Source organism: Engystomops pustulosus, chromosome 7 (assembly GCF_040894005.1).
Source record: "Engystomops pustulosus chromosome 7, aEngPut4.maternal, whole genome shotgun sequence".
Taxonomy (NCBI): domain Eukaryota; kingdom Metazoa; phylum Chordata; class Amphibia; order Anura; family Leptodactylidae; genus Engystomops; species Engystomops pustulosus.
This window is the reverse complement of record NC_092417.1, coordinates 71129208-71148454: the sequence shown is the minus strand read 5'-3', so window position 1 is coordinate 71148454 and position 19247 is coordinate 71129208. Positions and strand designations below refer to the sequence as shown.

General features: G+C 42.1%; 1 protein-coding gene across 4 annotated transcripts in view; it reads right to left on the bottom strand.

The window, feature by feature from the left end:
* FOXN3 (forkhead box N3) overlaps positions 1–18903 on the bottom strand; it is a 125366-nt gene extending 106463 nt beyond the window's left edge. For 2 of the 4 annotated variants that reach the window (XM_072116689.1, XM_072116695.1), the window contains exon 1: positions 18694–18903. The gene's annotated coding sequence lies outside the window, so the exon portion shown is untranslated. Of the gene's footprint in view, positions 1–17901; positions 18022–18693 lie in introns of those variants that run through there. The other 2 variants (XM_072116696.1, XM_072116694.1) reach the window with 2 other exon arrangements.
* Positions 18904–19247: the final 344 nt, after the last annotated feature.

The window sequence follows — 19247 nt, the reverse complement described above, 5'->3', positions numbered from 1 at the left end:
AAGTTTTTCATTCTATAGGAAGCCTCTATGTTTACTCCCTGTTGATAAACACCAGTCCATGGTCATGTGATGCCACACAGGTGGGTGTGTGGCATCACATGACCATAGACATGTGTTTATCTACAGGATGTAAACAAAGCTTCCTGTTGCATGTCAGCATGCAGACAACAGGTAGAGACTATGGAAACCGTGAAGAATTGATACAGAGTGTATATTGGAAAAATGTATAACTTTTCATCACACAAGCAATATCAATTATTTGCTGGAATGTGCTTATAGTGGACAACCCCTTTAAGAAGCATGCATGACCTTGCAGACTTTGTATACCTGCAGAAGGCATCTCCCTATCACCCCTCCAGTCATATTTTACATTACCACCCAAGGATGGCTATGTGAAATCCCAGCAACTAGTGGAAAAGGACGGACACACACACACAGACGGACACACACACACACAGACGGACACAGACGGACACACACACACACACACACAGACGGACACACACACACACAGACGGACACACACACACACAGACACACACACACACAGACGGACACACACACACACACACACACACACACACACACACACACACACACACACACACACCTTGGATTTGCAGATATAGCAAATCCATCGTATTCTCTAATAAAAAAAGTTCCTGATCACTGGTCTTACTTACGGATAATTTGGACATTGAATATTTTCTCGGCAATAAATTTGGCTACATGCATGGATTATGGTGGACCCATCATCATCTAGAAAACCAGCTCTTAGACAGTCACATATACGCTGCTAAAGTTTAGAAGTTGGGGTTAATACATGGAACGTTGTACAAATTCTGAGCTGTACATAAGCAAGTTTGACTGAGCATTGCTAAAAATAAACCAATGGACATACAGGATCACCGGCGCCAGCGCCGTCATATGATTGCAGCCACGCCTCCTTGCCGTGCTAAATTCATCAAGAGGCTTAGGTCCGCCGGCGGAGTTTTGCGTGAAAACCAGCAAACGTGCCGGTCCGCTCTACCGGCCACAGAGAACTGGCGTAGAGGCATTGATTAATCTACCCCATAGTAACTGTCCTTACCACAGTAAGACCTAAATCTGGGCTAACATACTGTAACTGGGATAGAACTCAGAACTAATAATACAAAGGTTTGACATCATTATAAATTAGCATGGTTTCAGCTTATTGCATAACAGCCCCCAAGCCACAGAAAAACAAACCCTACTGTACCTGTATGATATACAGTATATGTAGGTTTTACAAACACAACTGTTTCGCCTTCTCAGGGACAGATCTGAGAACATCATGGTGATACAATGTAATGTATGAATAAACGTCCTCTGGATAGTTTAGTTCTCTGTGCTTTGACACCATCAGGGAATTTCTAATTTGCAAATGACCTCTACAAGATGATCTCCTCAGACAGAGATGTGTACAGCCGGGCAGCCAGTAATTTCCATCATTTCTGCGCCATTCACTAGAGAAAGGGAAGATTCTCTCCTGAGGATTCATATCTGAGCTGAAGTCCCAATCCATCATCTTCACAGACTTTCACAGCGGCTAACAATGCAGCAATAACATGCAGGCATCCGGAGGAATCCATCGACCAGCGGACGCATCAAGGTGTGCCATCTGTCCAGTTTAGTAATCTTCTAGCACAGGAAAATGTATTAGATAATCCAGTAAAATGTATCAATGCTACCATATCTAGCATCTTAATCTATACAAACACAATAGGCAATTTTCAGGGCCAAAGTCCTGTGCACAGTATCTAAAAGCTGCTTGAATGTCAGTCTAAACATGTCAATGTTGGTGGGAGCGACCGACTATCTATGATTAAGTTTTAGTCATATGAAGTTATCGCCTCTACACCATCTATAGATTTAGAGTTAAATCATGAGTTAAATTAGAGTTAAAGGAACATTGTCACCAAATTTTACTTCATTAAACTACTAGTACCCTCTGGTCAGGTATGAAATGTCTAGGGATGAAATTGCTTCTATTATGTGAATTACCTGTAAAAATCACCTCGATCAATTGGGGCATAAATTCATATGCCTCAGTCTTTGCTTGTAAACTACCTAGAACCATGCTATTCTTAGAATCTCATCTTTCAGATCACATCTTGTGGTTGTGCGATATATAGAAGCAGTGATACAGACAGTATTTATATGCAGCTCACATTCACAACAACGACTTTAACTTTATGTATCTCTAGTTCTGTAGATCACAAAACCGCAAGCCTGATGCATTCTGAAAGAGGAGTTTACTATCTGTGATTTGACAGGAGCATGTTCTATCTACTATAGAACTAAATACATGGGTTCCTTGGATGTTGGTAGTTAAGTGGGGGTAAAAGCTGGTGAGTGTAAGGGGAACATACTTCACCTTCAATTTCCACAATCAAATAAGGTTTAATTCCAGGCTACTCACAAAGATTAAAAGGTACAAGCATTCCAATATAAAAAAAAAAAAAGTGCATCACCCAGTAGTCTGCAGAACAACCCAGCGTTTCGCACACATCTGGCTTGAAAAGATGCGACTGAATTACATTTTGCATATATATGCCCGCCGTGTCTAAAGCTGTCTGCTGAAGCCTCATATGTACTTCCTGCTGAGCTTTGTATCTAATTTAAGCCGGTTTACATTGCAATATCCTCGGGATAAATAAAGTTTTATTGTATTGTACTGTACTTTACTGTAGTGTGTTGTTCTCTGCGTCACTGCTGCATCTATGCCTGTCATGTATGATACTGTCTGCAGAGCTGGAGTATCTAAGCCTGTCATGTGCGATATCATATGTGATAAAGTCTCCTGATATAAACCTACACCATACACACAAGTTATCTGTTAAGCCATTGGGGCACATTCACTAAGGGCTTTGAGCCACCCTTTAGTCCGACTGATCACGTTTGTCTTGGACAAAACGTGGGGGGGGGGGGGTGTACGACTGATTCGGACTGAGCGCGGTATTCAACTTTAACATAGGACGTGCAACACAATTTCAAAGATGAACCACAAAAAAAGATGGTGAACTCTGTCGGACCTGAGCGTGGAAGCGACACATTCATGATTTCAGGCACGCTGTATCATTTCTGATGGAATCTGCTACTCTACGCCTACACCATACATAAGTTTTCTGCTGAGCCAATGTATCTAAGCCTAAAATGTGGGATACTTTTTGTGGAGCTGCTGCACCTAAGTTCTAAGATTAATTATAGTGGCTCAGACAGCTTGATAAAAGTGGCACATGGCACAAGAGAACAAGAGAAAATTTTATAGTTAAAGAGTCGCAAATTTGTCCCAACTAGTTCCTAAAATTTTCCTACACCACTGAATAAAGAGTGATTTTGTGCTTAAATTTGAAACTTTTCGAAAAAGTTACTTCATAAATATATTTGGCACATCTGGATTTGTTTCATAAATCTGAAGTAAGTTGAAAAGTGGAGAGAGTTGAAAAAAAAGTTGTAAAAAAAGGCAAACATTTGTGAGACATTTTTAAGACAGAAAACTAATACCACAGAAATGATACATTCCCCCAATGTATCTAAACTGTGCTGGTAGGGCATCCGTCTTCTTTACTTTTCCACACATTTGGCACCTGAGAGATGAATGTGTTACTGGAGAGGCCGCTCTTCTCCACAAGGTGATTGAGACGGTTCTGAGGCAGTGCAGGATGAGCTGGCTGGGTAATAATAACCGGCTATCTGTGCTAGGGAACTTATCAATACTGTTGCGATGGCTTTTAAAACAACTAAGTAGAAAAGAGGGCTGAAGAGATTGGCAGGTAAAGAGTCGCGAGGCAGCAGCCTTGAATCCGCAGCCGATGCTCATTGCACTAGGAAATAATGAGTTTAATAGACAGGTGATAGAGGGGTTGCCATTATAATGCAACAGAGATGAATAATAGACAGACAGATCACTAGGAGGAATTGCTGCGTATGACCTCCTTATACTGTCAATTATCAGCCTTTATTCTACGTTACCCTGATGACTAGTACTACGGCCTACAGTGCACTGTACAATTCACACTTACATACTATGGATTTGTATTAACTGTTTTGTTCACTGAAAGAACATTGCTAAGGCAGTAATAAATTACAGTAGCAGAAAAATGGAAATCCAAATCAGTTAATTGACAGACAACTAGATATCCTGAGAGAAAACCGCCAGGGTTATCCAGGTTTCTGCTTCTTGACCCAGAATTTTGTTGGTCAAAGAAGTCTCTCAATGAGAAACAGATTTTGTGACACAGATGAACCAAGCCTTTTTTTTTTATAAATAGGAGTGTCCTTTTTATGGATATGGTTATTTTTTATTTGCAGCATATCCTCATGAATCCATATAGATACCATGTATACCCAATAAAAGTAAATGGGGGACATTTGACAGGACTTGTTTACCTAAAAGTGGCATAGAAGCCCAAGAGGGTGCTGAGGGCCTTGGTGATGTCATCTAAGGTCCTTTACCCACTAACATTTGCAAAATCTTCTCCCATTTATGTATCTGATCACGTCAATCACAGCATGCTTCCACGGATGGCATCACCCTGGACACATGACATGAAGTGCTGAAGGAGGCATTGAAGGTGAGAAGGAGGCATTGGGCGGAGTAGAAGTGAGTGAGGACAGGAGAACAAGCCCACTCTGGCTTGCTGCAGGATCTGGTTTTATGCCAGGTAAAATAACATAGTGTATTACATAGGGTTGTGAGGAAAACAATTTTTAGCTAAAAGAAGGGTGGCATTTAGTAAATGGGGTCTATGGGAGCCTCCCAATAACTGGATTTGTAAAAAATGTGGCAAGAGGTTCCCTTTAAACATGAATATTGCCATCTAAATGCACACTGTTGCATGTCTATAGCATAATGGTGCCTCTACACAGTGGCAGTGGTAGATGCATTAGAAGTGCCACTTCTTGCCAGCCTGTACACGCTATATAAATAATATTTGCAGCCAGGTAACAAGTGGTAATTCCCATGTTTCCACGTGGATGCATCTTGTACAGACACTATAATGTGATAATGCCCCTTCATTATAACCTAACACATGTTAATGCTGGAGGAAGGGGACAGTGAAAGAGGCGCTTCACACCGTAATTCTGCACATCCATCGCTCATGACTAAAGTGTGCAGACTAGTCTGTGCTTATGGGTCCCCCCTGACACATTGGGCCCCATAGTGGCCATTATAACTGCTATGGTGGTAGTTATGTCAAAGGGCGCTATTGCATAGCACTTAAAAGGAGTCACTCCGGTTCCCACAAAACCTGGATGCATTTCTTCACATTGTATTTACTCTTGGTTATTAGTTATTATGTTCTCTCAGTCATTATCTGCTTGTGTTGCTGTACTACTGACATTTGACTTCATTCATTAAACTGGAGTTCCATGATTAACTTAACTACTGAGACAATCAAGAGGACAGGATAGTGGCAGTAGTGTGCATCATGGTGGATGAAGAGATAAAACAGAATATAGACGACACCATAAGACATAGTTGTTATTACTCTGGAAGCTTCCTGGAATACTAATTAAACAGTGTAATTACAGCTAATATGAATCCCCCTTTCCTGTCCTTGGCGAGAGCTCCTACCTCCAGTTCTAGGCAACTATCCCGACAATTCTGTAACAAAGGATGCCCCTAGTGCTCACACATTTCCCTGCTGCACTCATTTGGAAATAAATACTACAGGTAAGGTAAAGAACATGTAGTAATGCTATCTGCTATTACCAGCTACCCCCCCCCCCTCCCAGTTACATCAAATCCTTCCAGAAGCAGTAAAAGGGAAATCTATTTTTTCCTTGCCAGGGTTGCTTGGCAACAGACAAGCTTCCCCTAACAACTGGAGTTTATAGGTTCCGTAGTGAAGGCAGGAAACCGGACTTGAGTATGGAATCAGGACGCAGAAACATCCGCTCCACACTGCACAGAAACGCTGTCCCCGTATCACCTATAGCTGTATATATATCATGTCCTGTCACTGAACAATGCAGCGGCAAAGACAATTGTTCCGCTTCTAGTACAAGAAAGACATAGGAGGCAGCTCTGACCTTGATGAAACAGCGGTTAAACATAATGCTGTTCGCTGATTTAAGGTATTATGGTCATTATTAATTTCACTTTTTTGTTATGTTAAATGTGAAGTTCCAAATTGCCCTCCCTGGATACAATGGTGCGGATTATAAAAGTTCTACCTCCTATAGATTTGTCCCTGAGGAATATGACTAGATTAAAAAATCTGCCCCGTTTCAGGGCTCCAATGGATTAACCAACAGTTAGTTTTAATTGACTGAGATAGTGAATAATCATCTAGGATGTACTGATCAATAACATGACTAATGCTTCATGACTAATACAGCACAATAACACAAAATAATATATCATGAGTGGCCTACAATCTCTGATAAGGTCACCAGAGGTCCTCTTTACATTAATTGGTTACCTCCCCTCTAGAAACCAGCCATAACATCACTGAGAATACAGCCTATCCATTCACTAGAGAGCAGCAGTGACATCACTGAGAATACAGCCTATCCATCACTAGAGAGCAGCAGTGACATCACTGAGAATACAGCCTATCCGTCACTAGAGAGCAGCAGTGCCATCACTGAGAATACAGCCTATCCATCACTAGAAAGCAGCAGTGCCATCACTGAGAATACAGCCTATCCGTCACTAGAAAGCAGCAGTGCCATCACTGGGAATACAGCCTATCCGTCACTAGAAAGCAGCAGTGCCATCACTGGGAATACAGCCTATCCATCACTAGAGAGCAGCAGCGACATCACTGAGAATACAGCATATCCATTCACTAGAGAGCAGCAGTGACATCACTGAGAATACAGCCTATCCATCACTAGAGAGCAGCAGTGACATCACTGAGAATACAGCCTATCCATCACTAGAGAGCAGTAGTGACATCACTGAGAATACATCTTATCCATTCAGTAGAGAATTGCTATGACATTAGTACTACAAATTTGTAGTTTGTATTCTGCTTCAGTTCAGATCATATCTTTTCAATAGTTCAGGTGTCTGGCATTTGACGAGTTAAGTATTCCAATAACACATTGAATAGCTGTGTGACCATTTTCTTTGTTGTACTACACAATTGGCATTGAACACGCTAAATCAGCTCCCCTATTAATTCCACAGTGCAAGCGCTGCAAAAGCTAGACCTAGAGCCGAAACAGACCCTGCTCCTGTCTATGTAGGATCACGCCGTCTACCCCATACAGCTTATACTACAAAAATTTGCAACAAACTGTACTTTAAATATTTCCAACTGTGCAGCTACTAGTTACACAATACAAATAAAATATAGTTAGAATGGTTGGTGCTATTTATAAATTCTTACAAACTTTGTCAGAGTATGCCTCGCCCGTTCCACCAAGCTCCTCCCCTGTGCCAAACAAGTAGTAAAAAATATTTTAAAAAAATCTTAATGTGGTGCAAAGCAGTTTCTTGGTGCAGAATTCCTCAGCATTTTCATAAACAAGTGTGTTCACTCCTAGTGGATCCTAGTGCACTGTATTTAATCCTGTTGTTTGTGAAACTGCTTAGGTATGCAAATCTATGTCTACTGCCCATTGCACAGCCTATGCGCAGTGATACTGAAAGTGGAAGTGTTGTTTCTAATCCTATCATTTGTTATACAGTCTGGTAAGCTTATGGAGTGTGATACTGCCTATCTAATCCTATTATGTATAATAGGACCTCAGCTTTTGGTGTGTGGCTGTATCTGTGTGTGAATGTACATAGAGCTCTTGGGGTCCATGAGCTAGCTACAATTTGTGCGGCTAGCTCTCGGACCCCAAATAAGGTCATGTGCATGAAGCTTAAAGGGAAGCGGTCATCAAATTTAAACAAATATAGCTAGAAACATCCTCCTATAGAGCCTTATTAACTAACGGACACCCTTCTTTTGGCCTAAATTTTTTCCCTAACATCCACATAAATCAACTTTATCATATATTTACTGGCATCAGATGGGGGTGTCCTGCTCTGCCGGCCCCTCCCAGCTACTTCTCATGCCTCCTTACTATTCAGCAGTTCATGTCATGTGACCAGGGTGATGTCTTCGAGGATACTTTACATTTGCAAAATGTACCCAATGCATGCATCTGATGACATGAAATCACAGCATGACTCCATGGACTCCTACACCTCCCCATCTTCCAGGGAGGCATGCTTTGATTTCATATCATTGGATACATACATGGGGTACAGGTTGCAATTGTTAGGAGGCTAATGGACCTGCGATGATGTCACTCTGGTGACATATACTCAATGTAACACAAGGCACCATGTAAAAAAATTTACATAATATTTGCTATAAGTAAATAGAGGTTTTTATGTCTGTAGTTGAATATTAGCAGATAGTCCCCAAGTACATGGGGGCAAAGCAGTGATTTGAAGAGACACAAAGATGTCAGTCAAAATAAGGGGGTGTGGTTCAATGACAGTCAGAGAGAGAAGTGTCAGACCCAGGACATACAAGTCAGGAAAGCTACATTAAGGGTACAGTGCCTCACTGGCAGCTAATTTAAGGAGATATATGGAGTACTTGTAACCCTTTATCAGCTGGCATTGATAGTCAGGGTGGTAAAATTCTGGTGACAGGTCCTCTTTACAGATTTAAAGTGTAAAACCGTCTGTTGAGCAGTAGTATATGCAAGATGTGGGTGATGTCTACGGAGCCTCTGTATTTAAACCCATTTATGTGTGCTATGCAATTCTGAGCTGTAATATCTAAACTTAATGTCAATCAGTTTTTCCATATGTAATGTATTAATTTGCACTTAAGTGTGACCTCGGACCTGGTAATTGTGCAGGATTTCCTTGTGCAAGTTGCTTGATTAATGCTTGTCGGTACTAATGTCTTTAGCTACAGTTTTCACACAATATTCAGAAATATATGTTTTTTTCCATATGGATTTCCACCGCATAACACATCAAGAGGCAGGGGCGTTACTGCTTTCCTTTTCCAATAAGCATCCCATACTGAAAATGTATGCAACTTCAGAAACAGATTTCTATATCCTTACCACTTATGTCTCTGCTTGCAGTTAGTCAATGTACTTACTTTTGTTTGTATTCTGATACAGACACAGTAGAGGGTCTGTTACAGTGCAGGTATTTTCCAAAATAAAAAAAAATCTCCTCTGGCATAGAGAAAAGAACAAAAAATAAAGACATACGGCAGCCAGGAGTCTGAGAATCTTGCACTTCCTCTTACCATTAGGGCAAGTAGAGACAATTTCCGCTCTGAAAGTCTCTTGGAAAAAGCACCTGACAGGAAATTCTGACTCCAGAAATGATGCTGTATGGTAACCTACAGTCTGCATTCTCCAATCATCTCTTCAGCACAAAAACTATTATTTCCTCCATCCTCAATGATCCAATTAATGTGTATACTAATATAGCATGCAGACTACAACAGCCACTATATTCCACAACTCCACATGTAGACATAATAGACACATAATACAACCACCATCATCATCTACAGAATAAATATCTACAGTTATACATCCTAGAGTTATACACCAGTGTTATATCGTACCGTTATACACCAGTAGATATATGAATCCGGCACCCAGAATACAACTACATCACATTATGATTTTGCACCACCCACAGTAGCTAAACTGTTACAAGTGGGAAATGTGGATGAAAACTCCCATGCCTCCACGATTCAGCGGGACAATCCCGGATTTCAGGCTCTGACCTGGGACATCAACTCTATCAGCGTCCACTGAACCACAATAGGAAGGGCAGCTGGTGGCCACAGTGTGTGGGGAAGCTGGGTACAATATTAAAGGGAGATGGGTGCCACTGAGGGAGGAATTAAAATGTGTGGGGGTGGAGAAAAATGCAGGACTTAGGACAACATTTTTTTCTATAACGTGCAATGGACTCCCCATATTTTGTCTCTCATTTGCTTTAACAACAGGTGGAAAGTTTTCAACTTTCACCATCCTCATTTATTCTCTACATCAATCCTGCAAGATAACTCCAACAATGTTTCCCCCAGTTCAAGCATTATCATTCCAAATACACAACTTTCAACCATGGCCAAAGTATGGGGTGGGCTCCTGAGGAACGCGCCCTGGGGCCCCCACCACTTTGCCCTTAAAGGTGCCCTACCAAGTGGGCCAGCTGAATCACCCACTATATCTGCGGGTCCAGCTCCGGCTTTTCTAAACTGGCTGTTAAAATAGCAGCCGGTTCAGAGAACGAAACGGTAGACTTATGTCTATGGAAGAGCAAGGGAACAATATACAATTTACTTAAGCACACTGGAGTTCACTGAAAGTGCATTGTCCATCTAGAATGCAGAGTACAGTGATTCACTAAGATCGTGCACCAGAAATCATTAATGTGTTGCTTCCTCAACAGGTCCATCTTTTTTGTGGTGCATCTTTAACATAGGGCTTGCAATACAATTTAAAAGTTAAATATGCAGCTCAGTCCGAATCAGTTGGACTGTCCAGCGGCACGACCCCTAGTTTGTATTGTACAGAAGCCAGCACAGCTGCGCCACAAAAAGCCATTAATCGTGAACAGTCCGACAAAAGTGCAGTGCGCGACCCTTAGTAAATGAGCCCCAATTTGTTCCCTGTTTTGCCACAGACCACACAGAATTCAGTGTCCTGGTGCAGGCGGCGCAGTGACTTCCGTGAAGAGAAGAGAATGAGGTCGCTGCACACCAGGGGAGCTGGAGAAGTTGAGTACAGTATTATTATTTTGTTATTTTATTAGGGGTTGCATATATCTGTATTACTGGGGGGGGGCTATATATATTACTGGCAACATTTACTTTTGCGCTCTGAGGTCTCCCCCACCCTTATTGTGGCCCCGTTTCCACTATTCATAAAAGTATCACAGACAACAACAGGCATGGACACTACTACTTTTTAATCATATTTAGCATTATTGGCACATTTCTCATTTAAGAAATCCTTGGTTCAGTCAAGGTCAAGTCACAGACATCAGAATAACATTTTTCTTACAGAAATTAGTAAGGCTATTAAAACTGCAATGTTTTGTCTGATAATCAGAAGAGGCACTGCTCAATAAAGAACAGTCCTTGGACAAGAAAAATAATGCCAAAGTTCCGTCAGTATGCATGTGTGTCCAAAATGTTACTATGCGTGTGGCTACTTTGAAAGAGTTTTTTTTTTTTTTTATTGCTGGAAGTTTCAGCATCTGTGAAAAATGTTTACACAGTTTCTTACACTTCGAGATATCAAGAAAAATGCTTTCATGCAGCCAAACTCACAGAAACATTTGAAATGCATGCATTTTGACGTCATGTGTGGACACATCCTCAAAAGATTTCCTCTGCAGAGATATTTTTTTTAGAAATGTTAATAAAAACAAGTTATAGAATTAACTTTTAACTTAATTAAACGAAGTACAAGTGCATCTGGGGGGTGTGAGATTCTGGCTTTTACACACTTGTAAACACCTGCCATCAAACTGCGTAATATTGGCAGACAGTGGAAATGGGGAGTGCTGAGGGAGCAGGGAGGCATTTACAAGTTCTTGGGGGGGTGGAAGAGCCAGAGCGCAGAAAACTGCTCTAAATTTTGGTCCAAGTGCACAATTTTTGTGCGACTGGATTTTCCCCACAAACCAATGCCACCTTTTAAGAGGTCATGCAACCCTTTGTCATTGTACCCGAAAAAGCCGGAAAACTGGTGTAAAATTTTTATTAAAGGCATTTCGGGCTGTTTTGTGGCGCAAATTAAGCCAGAATTCAGTCACCAACAGTTTGACAAATCTCCCCCTTTATGTCAGTGGCAACTGTAGCAGAATCATATTTAAGTATGTTTAGCCTTATTGGGGGAGGGGGGGGGGCCATCGATGGTGAGTGCTCGCTCATGTTCCGGTGATAATAGAAAAAGACAGCCAGAGGAGGATCTGCCTTATTACTGGTGGCCTCAGGCTGGTCCCACACGTGACGCTTTGTCTGCAAACGCAAACAAAGCCGCACCCACCAGGGCGGGCTGTGGCCCCATCGCATAGGCGTTTTTATGGAAACGCCTGCGTTTGGGAAACGAGCCGCCGGTGTTTTGGATAATATTAAAGCAAAACACCGGCAGCTCGTTCCCGATCGCAGGCGTTTCCATGGAAACGCTGATGCGATCGGGCCGTGGCCCGCCCCCGTGGCTGCGGCTTTGTCTGCGTTTGCAAATGCAGACAAATCGGTGCGGCACCAGCCTCAGCAGTCAAGTCATACACGAACTGTAGAAACTATAGTCATGTGTGAGCCCATTCAATGATTTGGGGACTTGTGCCAGCTGTTGAAACAATGGCAAGCACACAAACAAAAAGTGCATTCGTGTTTTTTTCAGTTTTTACTACAAGAGTAAAGAATAGACTCATACGTATACTCTCTGCAATATATATGGGTTGTCAGCCATCATTCCCTAATGCAACCTACAATTTCCACCATGCTTCTGGATTTACAGAAACAGAGGAAGCAGTATTATGCTTTTAACAGACCTAGTCACATCATGTTATGTCCATGAAAATGTGTCAGATTAGTTAAGGCATGCCTCCTGCTTGTAATAGGTTTCTCTCAGATGGGTCTTACAATCAGGAGGTAGGGGGGGGGGGGGGAGTGTTTAACAACTCTGCAGCATATTATTGTATGGACTCTGGTACCGATGTCATCTTGTACCAATTACACAAAAGGAAAATTGCCAATGACTTATGTTCCAGGTATGTTTACTTGGGTAAAATTAGAAATGTAATGTGTAATGTTTCAGGGAAAGATTAGTACCACGTCTGCGTTTTTGGTCTAGTCCTGGTTTTGACTTATAGAACCATTTCACCAACCAGATAAATGAAGAAAACAAGCATCTTGGAGGGATCCCAAATAGACCTTCCCCAGCTATACCTTCCCCTTAGGCCGCGGTCACACGTACCGCTAGGCGTCCATTCATAACACGACGCTAGCGGTTCGGTCCGAGGGCACATGCGTTTCCAGAGAAACGCATGCGATTGGCTTATCAATCGAACGCGTTTCTCTGGAAACGCATGTGCGTTCGGGGCCGAGGACCTCCCCCTGTGCGCTAGCATCGCATTATGAACGGAAGCCTATCAGTACGTGTGACCGCGGCCTTAGGCTTGGGGTTAGAGGAGGCCACTAAAGAGGGGGGGGGGGGGGCCTTTTTATAAAATATTTCTATTATGAATGCCTCAAGTTTTTTTCTAATCCATAGCGATTATGGTAGAATGAAACCTGTCAAAATGAGCTGCTTTTTGTAATTGCTTTCAGCTATGATGTATCTGCTCTGGGCTTGCCTTTTTCTTTCATTTTTGAGACTTCATGGTGCTTGTGCTCATTTGGGACTTCAAAAGTTTGCCATTGTCTGGTTTCCTGCAGTGTTTCCCATGTTATCACCTGAATCCAGATGTCAAAGTTGCAACTTTTTTAAAAAGCCTTTTGCCGCAAATCTACGGCTGCCCATGACCAGACGTAGAAATGAGCTTGGAACGGATTGCGACTTTTGGAGACTTTTTGCAACTTTTCTTTTAAAGTTGCAAAGTCCACATACACTCACCGGCCACTTTATTAGGTACACCATGCTAGTAACGGGTTGGACCCCCTTTTGCCTTCAGAACTGCCTCAATTCTTCATGGCATAGATTCAACAAGGTGCTGGAAGCATTCCTCAGAGATTTTGGTCCATATTGACATGATGGCAGATGTTGCCGCAGATTTGTCGGCTGCACATCCATGATGCGAATCTCCCGTTCCACCGCATCCCAAAGATGCTCTATTGGATTGAGATCTGGTGACTGTGGAGGCCATTTGAGTACAGTGAACTCATTGTCATGTTCAAGAAACCAGTCTGAGATGATTCCAGCTTTATGACATGGCGCATGATCCTGCTGAAAGTAGCCATCAGATGTTGGGTACATTGTGGTCTTTAAGGGATGGACATGGTCAGCAACAATACTCAGGTAGGCTGTGGTGTTGCAACGATGCTCAATTGGTACCAAGGGGCCCAAAGAGTGCCAAGAAAATATTCCCCACACCATGACACCACCACCACCAGCCTGAACCGTTGATACAAGGCAGGATGGATCCATGCTTTCATGTTGTTGACGCCAAATTCTGACCCTACCATCCGAATGTCGCAGCAGACTCATGCAACGTTTTTCCAATCTTCTACTGTCCAATTTCGATGAGCTTGTGCAAATTGTAGCCTCAGTTTCCAGTTCTTAGCTGAAAGGAGTGGCACCCGGTGTGGTCTTCTGCTGCTGTAGCCCGTCTGCCTCAAAGTTCGACGTACTGTGCGTTCAGAGATGCTCTTCTGCCTACCTTGGTTGTAACGGGTGGCGATTTGAGTCACTGTTGCCTTTCTATCAGCTCGAACCAGTCTGCCCATTCTCCTCTGACCTCTGGCATCAACGAGGCATTTCCGCCCACAGAACTGCCGCTCACTGGATGTTTTTTCTTTTTCGGACCATTCTCTGTAAACCCTAGAGATGGTTGTGCGTGAAAATCCCAGTAGATGAGCAGTTTCTGAAATACTCAGACCAGCCCTTCTGGCACCAACAACCATGCCACGTTCAAAGGCACTCAAATCACCTTTCTTCCCCATACTGATGCTCGGTTTGAACTGCAGGAGATTGTCTTGACCATGTCTACATGCCTAAATGCACTGAGTTGCCGCCATGTGATTGGCTGATTAGAAATTAAGTGTTAACGAGCAGTTGGACAGGTGTACCTAATAAAGTGGCCGGTGAGTGTAGAGTCCACCTATCGTATATTCTATGAGATTCAGTATTATGTGGAAATATGATATGGATAATTTGCATACAACTTACACAGGGGCAAAGAGGAGTCATTATTGAATATACCGTTGTGGCTTACATAATGTGCCTTACACAAGTACATCTTTGCAAGTGACCTTCTCCGGTTGTCAGCAACATATGGTGATATACCTAGACTACGGACATCAATGAAGAAAAAGTCCTGGCATGACTCTTCTTCCGCCTTGTGACTTCTTAAAGTACATTTGAATAAAGCGTTCAAAGACCCTTTTTTGTGTAATATCAATTCTTTGAAATTCTGATCATTCTGAACTCGTTACCATCCTGAATTAAATTCAGTTTTTGGGCCGAGATCCTCATGACAGATTAATTTTAAAGAATCTGCAATAATAAAATATGCACTTAATTCAAAATATGCATGGGACCTGTATAAATTGTATCCACTATGCTGCACGTCATTCCACTGTAGCTAACCCTCAGCATTTGCGTTGTTTGTGTCGCAGGCCTTAATTCCAGTAGTCTCTTTTCACAGGAATCCAAAAGACTATTCAAATCTGATAATATAGTAGGGCATATGCACTAAAAGTACAATTATGTATTCATCTACACCATAAAATCTTATTCCTTACAAATTTGATCATATGGGTTAATGTGTGTCCTCCGGGGAGTGAGAAGCAAGCATTGCAGCATTGAATGAGTTAAAGGACGGAAGACAGGCGCAGCCAGCTCCTTGTTCCCATGACGACAAGTCCCCACTTCTCAGGTTTAGAAAACAGCCACTTCCTGTGTCTAAATTTTGCAGCCAATGAGGAGATTGTTTACTGATATCAGGCCTGCAGAAATTTAAAGGCACCTTGCCTAGTACCTGTGTAACTGGAGCTCAACTTCCCAGTGATCCTTCTCATCACAGCCAAATCATAATCCAGGAAGGCAAATATACAGTCCATGTACGTTGTATCCGAACAATGGACACAACAATACAGTATATAACCCTGAGAGATTGTCGGTAAACCTGCTGACTGCTGAGCTGCTTATCCAAGCCTGTAATGTAGGACTGCATAGCCTCTAAAATTAATCATATCCTATAATTCCTGATACTATCAGTTGAGCTGCGGTATCTAAGCATATCGTTTGTTAAACTGAATGCTAAGCCGGTGTATCTAAACCTACATGTGTGATATATACTGCAAAGTATCTAATCCAATGATTTGTGATATGGCTGCGCTGCTATATCTAAGCTGAAGTCCCCAAGACACACATAACACTACAGTCTCCTCCATTAGACGTTACAGTCCTTCTCTCAGACAGCAGAGAAATCTGATATCCACATGGTTGAGATCCACGTCATTGGATTCAGGCCAAGTTCACACAGCACAGTTCTAGCACTATTGCCAAAAGGGTTTTTTTCTTTACTTTTTGTACGCACTACAACTCACAATACATTATAAGTTTCTACCTGAATTTCCTTACACAAATGTAAGTTTCAGATTCCTGCTATGAAATGAAATCCTTGTGACGGCAAACACTTGAGAAGTGCATTCTACAAATAACACACATATACAGGATGGGGATCTAAATATCACAGTAATAGAATCTGTGCCATGTTGTCAGGGGGATTAAGTGGATACACACTAGTCTTGATGGTTCCCACTAACACATGTGCCCGCTGGCGTCTTAAAGGAACACTCCAGTCAAAGCTAATGCATAGTGCAGGGCCTGAACTTAGAGTCATGCTCTTCCCTTGGGGCCCTGCACAATGTATACTTCAATGAATCAGCTTTGACTGGAGTGTTCCTTTAAGAAAAGCAAGTGCTACTAATTTAGCTTTCCCCTGGATCTCAGAGTGTGTTCACATCAGCCATTTATAGAGCCGACTCTTCAGCTGCTCCTGTGATGTTGAGAGCAATCTTAGCTCTGATCTACGTCATCCGCTGCTAAAATAACAAAGCTGCATTTAAACAGACCGTCCCCTCAATGCACAGTAACAAACAAGATGCTTAGGCATGAATTTAGAGGCACACCATGATAGCTGCTAAATAAAGCCCACCACAAACCTTAATATGACAAAACTGGATTTTGCCACGTGGATATTTGACAATTAATACCTAATAATCAAGGCATAGCACACATTGACAAATATGTCAATAAATATGGTCTATGGCTTGACTATAGGTGCCAAACACTAATACCATAAGGTCACATCAAAACACAGCAAGATTGGGATAGTGCTTTAAGTCAGGAAAAAAAAAAAATAGGGTGGCAGATGTCAAATCACTTCAGTAAAACTCCACGTGACTCCCGCGACCAATACCACCATTGAGGCCGATGACACACGTGGTGTTTTTGTTGCGTTCCTGCTGCGATTTCGAACGCATTGAAAATACATGCGTTTTTCAAATGTTTGTTTGAGTTTATAAAAACGTAATGCTTGATGGCCATTATTTGCATGAAGCTGTGTCTCTTGGAATTTGTAAAAACGCAGTGATCTTCTCCATGTTCTTTGTACATATAATCACATGCATTTTAAAACACAGACCACAAACGCATTCATTTTCAAACAAGCGAACGCTTAGAAAAAACGCAGTGAAACCGCACATCTAGAAATGCAGACAAAAAAAAAAAAAATGCAGGGAGAAAACGCCAAGTTAAGATACTTTATCCAAAAACCCATTGAAAAAGCCAATATACAAATATGTGTTTTTCAAGGATGAAAAAAAAAAAAAAAAAAAAACGCATGAAGAAAATGCAACAAAAACGCCACTTGTGTCACCGGCCTAAATTAATTTCAATGCAATAGTAAATCCCAAACAAATTGCACCCTAGTCATGCATGAAGGTAGCGTCACCAGCCACAAGATCACGCAAATAAGAATTGTGTGCGGGACAGATGACCCATAGGGAACAGTGAATAAAAGTTGGTCATTGCGCAGTAGAATGTGTGTGTAACAATCACTGCTCAGCAACACACATGGCCCTGACGCTTCACACCACAGCGACAAAAAAAAAAAAGAATTCATTTCTCAGACAGAATGCATACATTTAATCCAGATCATATCCCCACGGACGACAGACGAGTAGTTTAATGTCTACGACAAACCTGAAACACAAAGTAACTGCCACAGACAACATCATCTCCAGCTTGTTGCTGCATGAAATTCTCAAAGTGATTGTCAACAGGAAGCAGACGGCTCCTGACACGTACAAACTGCCATCTTGTTTTCTCTAGAGTCAATGTTTTCTTGTAAAACTTTATCTGCAACAAAGTGACTCAATGCAGCGATAAAGATCCACAGAAGGAAGGACACAACAAGATAAAGCCATTAAACCTTTGGAGCTAAACCCCTCCACCCAGTATATGTGTGTCACAATATGTCTATACGCTGTGTAGGTGGCATCAGATATTTATGTCCAGCGCACAGGAACATTGTCTCATTTGGTGAGCTGTGACACACACTAAACCGATACAAGTTTGCTGGGGTTTTAGTGTACTGTATACAAGTGATACATTGTAGCCTTATATAGACTTGTATACACAGAAGAAGGAGACAAAGTCACCCAGCTGGTTAGTGCTGTGGAGTACAGGAGTGATCCATGGTAGTCTTGTGCAGAGTTGTATGTACTGTAAACTGGTACAATGTCACTCCAGGGGTTTGTTGAGACTGCTACATTGTATCTGTCCATAGATCTGCAGTGTGTTCTGGGACATTATGTCCTTATATAGAGTATAGAGCGTTACCAGGGTGATGCATTGCATGTGGTGTATCCCTGTCTATAAGGTGTACAATGATACAATGTCACCAGGTTTGGAAACCACTGAGGTTACAGCACCCTGGTTTCAGTGAGGGAATGTCCCTGGGGGGACAGAGGGGGCACACACCACATTCCTTACCTTGTAATCCTTGAACTGTGGAGTGTCCTGCCTGCATCAGCTGCTTCTCTAGGGGTCAGATTATATTCCCAGGCTTATGCCGGCCATCCTGGTGCTGTTTATTGTGAAGGATCTCTGCAGACAGAATGCAGCCATAACCAGCCCATACTCTCTGAAACAGCTCTGTGTTGTCACTGTTATGAGCAAACTCCAGCTGCCGCCTCCTGGGTCCTACTGCTCATCAGCTCATTGCTCCAGCACACAGCCTGGCCTTCAGCTGCTCTGCAAAACACTGAGTTAGCGACAATAAAATCAATATTACACAAGACTATTATTAGATCACGTTGTTATTACTTAATAAGAAGGGGGGGTATACATATTGTGGTTGTTTTCAATGAGGATTAGATCCAATTATTGAGATGGATTAGGATTAAACTACAAGGCAGTGTAAAAAATCTTACCCATAGAAACTGTCCAGTGCCCACCTTCTATGCAGCTCAAAGGGCAACAGCAACTTTCTGTTGGCTGAAAGTAGAAATATAATTTGAGGAAAAACAACCAAAGAGTTTTGTTGA